The sequence below is a fragment of the Lampris incognitus genome, chromosome 6, assembly GCF_029633865.1.
Source record: "Lampris incognitus isolate fLamInc1 chromosome 6, fLamInc1.hap2, whole genome shotgun sequence".
Classification (NCBI taxonomy): Eukaryota; Metazoa; Chordata; class Actinopteri; order Lampriformes; family Lampridae; genus Lampris; species Lampris incognitus.
In genome coordinates this window covers 44,958,149-44,966,085 of record NC_079216.1, presented here as the reverse complement: position 1 = coordinate 44,966,085, position 7,937 = coordinate 44,958,149, and positions in this window count along the sequence as shown.

The window sequence follows — 7,937 nt, the reverse complement described above, 5'->3', positions numbered from 1 at the left end:
GAGGGCATCCCCGCCGCCATTCACACCCATGGTATGACATGTAAATATTCTGTCTCGCAGAAACACAAGACAAAACTGTATCCCTGGAGATTGTGAAATCCCTGTGTAAAACGTGAAGTCAGCACATTTGTTATGAGTTGTCATATGTGCTTCACAAATGCGGTATATGATGGTGCTTTGGGCTCAGAGGAACTGAATCAAGTCGTTTTTCAAAGTTTTTTGGATGCTATTTTTGGCAAACTACATCTAAACCAGAAAACATGAGATGAGTGCAGGTGCAGGTGCCTCTTGGTCGCCAAACTGTATGGTGCCGTCAAAGTTCACATACTGAGCTTGTCTCTCATTTGACATGGTAATGAATCACTGAAATACGTTCGCCATTGAAAATGTAATGGCATTTTGTGACGTAGCCTAAGATTCTGTACACAAGAATTTTTAAAAATCTGAAAGGAATACACAATTTAACAAACATGTAGATGCATTTCCATTTCTTACCCGGTGTTATTACATGTACTCACTTTTGCATGAATATTGATTTTCCTAAAAATCAATGTATAGACCCATACAAAATAATCTCTCTCAATTATCACTTATGACCCACTAGACATGTGTGGCAGTGTCTGTATCCACAGAGACCCTGTCCTCTCTATTTTCTTATTTTGCTGTGTACGGGGTGTTTCTGGGCGTCAACCTTTGGGCAGCAGGACTCTATAAAAACGTAGCAACTAGGTGGCTGATCGAGATCGTAAGCACATATTCAACAGTAAGCTACGACAATGGCGGACACAGCGCTGGTGAGCACTGAATGAGAGGAAGGGGATGAAGAGTGGCGTTTAGTTTGCTTGTACAGGGGTGTGTTCTCGCAACTGCGGTCAGGGGGCGTGTCCTTCTGGTTTCATTGAGCCGGGGAGGAGGGGCCAACGATGAACGTTGCGTTTACAAACCATCCATCCATTATCTAAACCCAAGGCTGGATTACGGACTGGGCATGCTGGGCGAGTGCCCCGGGGCCCTGGACCACAAGGGGCCCCAAAAGGTCAGGGGTATTGTGTTCGCGTATAGTAGGGATCCCCAATCGTACCCTACAAGGAACGTTTGTTCCAACCCTGTGTCGCGATGCAGGGCCCAAGCTAATCTCTATTGATGTAGGGGGGCCCAAGCTACAGTCTCTACTGATGCAGGGCCCCAAGCTACAGTCTCTACTGATGCAGGGCCCCATGCTACAATATCTCTATTGATGTGGGACCCCAAGCTACCGTCTCTACTGATGTGGGGTCCCCAAGCTCCAAAGTCTCTATTAATGCGGGGCCCCAAGCTACAGTCTCTACTGATGTGAGGGCCCCAAGCTAAGTCTCTATTGATGCGGGGCCCCAAGCTACAGTCTCTACTGGTGCAGAGCCCCAAGCTACAAAGTCTCTATTGATGCGGGGCCCCAAGCTACAGTCTCTACTGATGCAGAGCCCCAAGCTATAAAGTCTCTATTGATGTGGGGGCCTCAAGCTACAGTCTCTACTGATGCAGGGCCTCAAGCTACAAAGTCTCTATTGATGCGGGGGCCCCAAGCTACAGTCTCTACTGATGTGGGGGCCCCAAGCTAAGTCTCTATTGATGTGGGGCCTCAAGCTACAGTCTCTACTGATGCAGGGCCCCAAGCTACAAAGTCTCCATTGATGCGGAGCCCCAAGCTACAGTTTCCATAGGTCTTTGACAGATGACGTCACACACAAGCGCGCTCTGAGTCAGCTGCCATGTTTCTGGTATTTCTGTGGTAAACGCTGTTCTAGTATTTCTGTGGTAAACGCTGTACTCTACTCGGAGCATTTTCCTTTCATTCACTTTTTTTTTTATCGCTAAAATTGTAATAAAAGAAGACACACAACAGACACACACATCTGAGAATCCACGTTGACAGGGTCATCGGAAATGTTTGTCAGAAGTATAATCTTAACAGGAACCATACTCATCAACATGATACTTCCATGTGAAGGTGAGGCAGCCACATTTTTAGATAGGATTGTCACCGTCTGTTGTGCGCTGACAAACCAATGTCCAGCTATAGTTTAGAAATGTGGTGTGTGCTGATGTTAAGCTCAGCCTTTAACTGCACCATTCAAATGAATGCAGCTGTAATATCATTCAAACATGTACATATTCAAGTGAAGGATCTGAATACTTGCACCACTGTCCCCAACAATAAAGTTGAATAAGCTGACTTTTCATCAATGTGTTCTTGACTCTTTCCTTGTTATCAATATTTTCACAGCCAAATGACATAAGGAAACCAAATGTTATCCAAAGTGCATGTATTGAAGTTCATTTAATTATGTATTTACAAGTATCTGAAGTTCACCTGCACAATACAAACAAATAAGTACAGCACATGCTTCTGTTGCATAAGCAACGTAAACAAGTTTTACTAAACATCTAAGCATCTTTGTCCTGTATGTATCGGCAGATGTGTGTGTAAGAGAGACATAAGTAAAAGAAAGAACATGTCTTCTTTGGTCAGTTAACTTGCAACAGAAGGATAGTCCATATCTAAATAATGCAAAATAATACAGCAATTTAGATAAAAGAAGACACACAACTAACCCTAAACCTCTGTGTTGGATGCCTGGCATGTTCATTTCTGATTCCCTGCAGGAACAGAAATCCCCTGAAATGGCATCTGTCTTGCACCCTGAGTGAAGTAACAGCCTACAAGTTCAGGGAGACACATATGCTCAAAGCAGGGCTTTGTCTGTTTCAAAAGAGCACTCCAGAGCTGTGGGTCAGGCGCAACACACAATACAGCGCAGTCTTTCGAAGTCCACAAAACAAAGTCGCAATACTCTAGATCATCCACAAACATTTGTGTCTGGACCTGCTTGTAGTATGGACTACCCTTCTAAAACTGTAGCTTTCCATCCACTACTTCCAAACAGAAGTGTCTGTCACTGCATGCCTCCTTGACAGTGCTCTCACAGTGCTTGTATGGGCACTTTATCTCAATGCGGCCTCTTCCACAGCAAGTGCATTGCACCATCCCATCTGGCGATGCCCCAACCTGAGGAAACTTTGGGTTAATGATGAAGCCACACTCAGTCATCGCTACATCACAGTGGTGTTTCTCAGCCTGCACTCTATACTGTGTTATGGCATTCTCCTCATTTTGTCTTCCCCATGCAGTAGCAGCACATTTGTTCAGAGGACAACTGTCAGGATAACAAACTGCTTTCACTGTAGACAGTGCAGGCTTGTCCAAGTCAGACACGAAGACTGAATGCATATTTGATGCAGTTATCCTTCCAGTGCGGAAGTGATACCAAGATGAGGATTGGTGCTGCTTTCTGGTCTGTCTTTCAATGAAGTGTGCCTGCTCAGGTGAAATGTCTACCTTACTTGCCAAGGTTTTGCAGTGCAGGCTCAAGACAGAGAGTTCACCGCCATCCATTTCCTCATCACGAAGACAGCGCAGCGAATCTGGTGCCGAGAATGGCTGCACCGGGTCTGCAAATGCATCACAATAACCAGGCAAATCTGACAGAATTGCAGCTTTCGGGGATACTTTCAGCAGTTGTGCAAGTTATGACACCTACTGCTCCTGTGTAGCAATGCTGAACTTGCAGGTGTTTGATGAAGTCCTTAGAGCAGGTGTGCTCTCTTCCTCACCATCCAGGAGTCTATTCAGAGACTTTCTTTTCGCTTTGGCAGAGGTGAAGTCAATTCTGTGTCCTTCCTCTGCTCCCACCTTTGTGATGTTGCTCGGTATCATCCAGTATGCAGGTTGGCCAGTCACTGTTTTGGTCTCCCTGCCATCTAACTACCGCCTCCAACTTGAACAGCATAGCTGCCACATGTGTGCATGTCTCAGCTATGCCAGCCATACATCATACTTTCACAGTCTGCGACATAGACAGTATAAGAAACCTGGAGTCGAAATGGAAGCCTTTTTTGGTTGCTAGGGACTCGTTTGAAGCAGAGCCATAGATATTACAAATATAAACGTACTAAATATGTCAGGGTGGTTTCTAAATATATCACAACGCCGGTTTGAAGAGTTTGTGCCTTATGTTTACATTGTAGCCATTAAGAGTGCAGCATGTGCCTCGTGTTTACATTATAGCGTTGAGAGTGCAACAAAGTCTGACATAGCGCAAACTCGATGCTTATGATCAAATTTACTGTTTCACTGTGTATAGTTAAACAAATGTGCTAGTTAGAATGCCCATACTGAAAAATAATCAAACAGATAGTTTTACTAAAATATTCCCATATTTCATTAAATTATTTGCTCTGAAACAAACATTTATTTCCTGTTGGTAAGCCGTTGTAAGTGGGAAGAAGGCTTCGCAATATGTTTGCGATGCTGTGAGCTGCTATTCTTATCAGTTTGTTTTGTGATTCAAAATTGTGTTGTACTTTGTAGTCACCATCTGAATCCCATGCAGATTGGCATAGCGTCAACTACCATGTTGGGTATTTGCATTAGTTTTACATTTAACAATGTTTAGTATTGTTTGCGTAGCCTATCTGACGGGCAGGGGGGGGGGCCCCAAAGGACGTGCATGCCCCGGGGCCCCCTGGTGGGTTAATCCGGCCATGTCCGAACCGCTTATCCTGCTCTCAGGTTCACAGGATGCTGGAGCCTGTCCCAGCAGTCATTGGATGGCAGGCAGGGAGACACCCTTTATAGGCCACCAGGCTATCACACAGGGCCGACATATACACACACACACACACACACACACACACACACACACACACACACACACACACACACACATTCATACCTAGGGACAATTTAGTATGGCTGATTCACCTGACCTACATGTCTTCGGACTGTGGGAGGAAACCAGAGCCCCCGGAGGAAACCCACGCAGACACAGGGAGAACATGCAAACTCCATACAGAGGACAACCCCGGGACGACCTCCCAGGGTTTGAACCCAGTGCCTTCTTGCTGTGAGGCGACCGCGCTAACCTCTATACCACCTAACCGCGCTAACCTCTATACCAGCCCGTGTTTACAAACTGTAAATGACAAATCCTACTCTTTCCACTTTAATAAAGGATACTTATTTGTGACTTTTGTAGAGAGAAAATTCATTGAAAATACATTGAGCACTTGGTTCTTCTAAAAGGGCTCTGACAAATTCGTAATTTATTCATAATTCTTGGTTGATCTCTGCTGAGAGGGTGAATGGCTGCAACCTGCTGTTCCTCCAGGACCTGTATGCCTACAGGACACTGAGGCGAGCAGGAAAGATCACGGCCAACCCTTCCCACCCAGGCCATGGTCTCTTTAAAACACTCCCCTCTGGTAAGAGGCTAAGGTCTATAAAAACCAGAACCTCGCACCACAAGAACGGCTTCTTTCCTATAGCAGTAGGCCTTTCTAACAAGCACCCAGACACACCCAGATCTTGACATTGCCACCCTTCCACCCCCCCTTTATCCTTCCCACTGTGATTTCCTGTATATGGACACCCTGTATAAAACCTGCACTATCCTGTAAATAACTTCTTAAAATTCTAATTCAACTTTTTGTAAATACAGCTCCTGCCACCCAGTGCCGGGCACCAGGGGCTGCCATGTGGTCTCATGTTCAACACTGAAACAGTGTGATTACACTTTATTGCACCCTACTTTCATATTTTATTCATTTTATCTTGTCTTTATATTTTACGTATTATTCTTTTCACTTTTATCTTTAATATTTACTGTCAAGTTTTCCCTCTCGCACCAACATAAAGACAAATTCCTTGTAATGTTCTTGTACTTGGTAATAAATCTGATTCTGATTATTTTGTTGGTAGGCCTATATATTCTTTGAGTCACATTTAGCAGAAATCAGAGTATAGGCCTTGTGATTGCAACCAAGGGGCAACATCCAGGTCAAGTCAAGTCAAATTAGGCGACACAGTGGCGCAGTGGTTAGCGCTGCTGCCTCACAGCATGAAGGTCCTGGGTTCAAACCTGTGAGGACAATTCATATTTGATGTTTGCTTACTTTTCATCTTTCACCATGACGTTGCATTGCTTAGATGGACGCTTGAAGTCCATGTGTAGTAGAACAAAGGTAGTCTTATAAAGTGTCTTCTCCAGGTGCACAAATAAGAGCCTATTGTTAATTGTTGGCTGTATGGTAGACTCACTAAGCGTAGCAAGTCTGTACGGAGTAAATTGGAGAAATGGCCTCAGTAGATGAGAGCTGGAAGACATGAGATAAGGAGGGGAAGAACAGACAACTGTCCTATAAGAGAGACTGTACTGTATTGATCGGGGCGCATTCAGTCACCTGGGCTTGGATGCATCTGTTCATGAACATATATTAAAATCGTGTGACAATACTGTAAGAGATTTTTTTCTCGTTCCTCATTTCTGTCAGCATGGAATTCAATAATTGCCACGACAGAACCCCACGTTGTCCAACCTTGGGGGTCAACCCAGGTCGTCCTCTGTGTAGAGTTTGTATGTTCTCCCTGTGTCTGTGGTGGGTTTTCGCCGGGTGCTCCGGTTTCCCCCACCATCAAAAAGACATGCATGTTAGGGTTAGTACTCCTGTCTGTGCCCTTGACCAAGGCATGGCAAGACGAACTGGAGTTGGATGAACTGGTGCTGAATAGCGGCTGCCCACTGCTCCTAGCTACACAGCTAGGATGGGTTAAATGCAAAGCATAATTTCTCTACAGGGATCAATAAAGTATATCAGAATCCAAATCAAAAATCAATTTTATTTGTATAGTCTAATATCAACACACCCACTGTCCATGAATTACTGCATCATGTCCGCCTTCTTTCTAGTCAAGTTTGACTTTTTCAAATGATAAAAGGGCAGTAGATGTTTGGTGTGGTTAAGATATTCACTTCTATCAACCACTGGAAATGCTAGTTGAAAAGATGTGTGAAATATCAAGTTTTCATTGGTCATTTAGATCTGAAAAGTCTGAAAGGGTCTGAAAAGTGAGAGCAGTCTCTGTCTCACTCACCCTAACCTTATCCTCCCAACCTTAACCTCAGCGGGGGGGGGGGGTCTTGTACTGGTGGGGGTCATTGGGGGGGGGCGTATCTTGTACGTTACGCCCCTGTCTTGCAGTCCGCAGACAGATACTGTTGATTGAACTCGAGGCTTCAAAACGGTAGTCCACAAACCGATGGATGACGTCACGGTGTCTATGTTATGGTTGCAACTCAAAAGTCAGGCAGTTCAAATACCCTTAAGCAAGCCTCTGCCACAGAGTAAAACGACAGCATGTCAGTCATAATGTTGCCATTCACATTAGCCACAATTTCAATTTAAGATAACTCTGGATTTATCAATTTGGCCACTTTTACTATGTGGAGATCCCTCGCAAATGGCCTGTGAGCCATTTTAGTTTCCAAGACAGTCAAACAAGTTGGAATTCAATGTCAAAATGTACATTCTAATCACAAAATAACTGTTACCAGCCATATATGAAGAGATTAAAAACGATATAACTGTAACCGACTGAATCAGTGCATAAGTATATCGATCGCAGGATTTGTAAAACACTTCTACTTTTGAAAATCATTGCATGGTCGACTCATTAGAACGCGGTGATGCAAGAGGGGATTTGACAGTCCAGTCTAGTCATCAAATGTTATTCTAAGTGCAAATCACCATCAGGGCCTCAACTGACTTGACATAAGAGACAGCAAGATTCCCACGTTAAAAATAAACAAGCGTATGGAATTTAGATTCCAAAAATATCAAATGCATGAAAATGAATGCATCATGGTATATACCAGAAACATACAGGAAATCCATTAAAAGGTAGATCGACATGTAGGCTATGATATGCTTCGTACAAATAGATGGGGTAGGTATAAAAAAAATGCGAAGGCAGCTCAAGTCCTTAATTGCGTCGTGATGGTTTTACCAGGAAAAAATGTTAAGTTGTGAGCTTTCATTTACGTTTGCCGGGATCGGTTTTT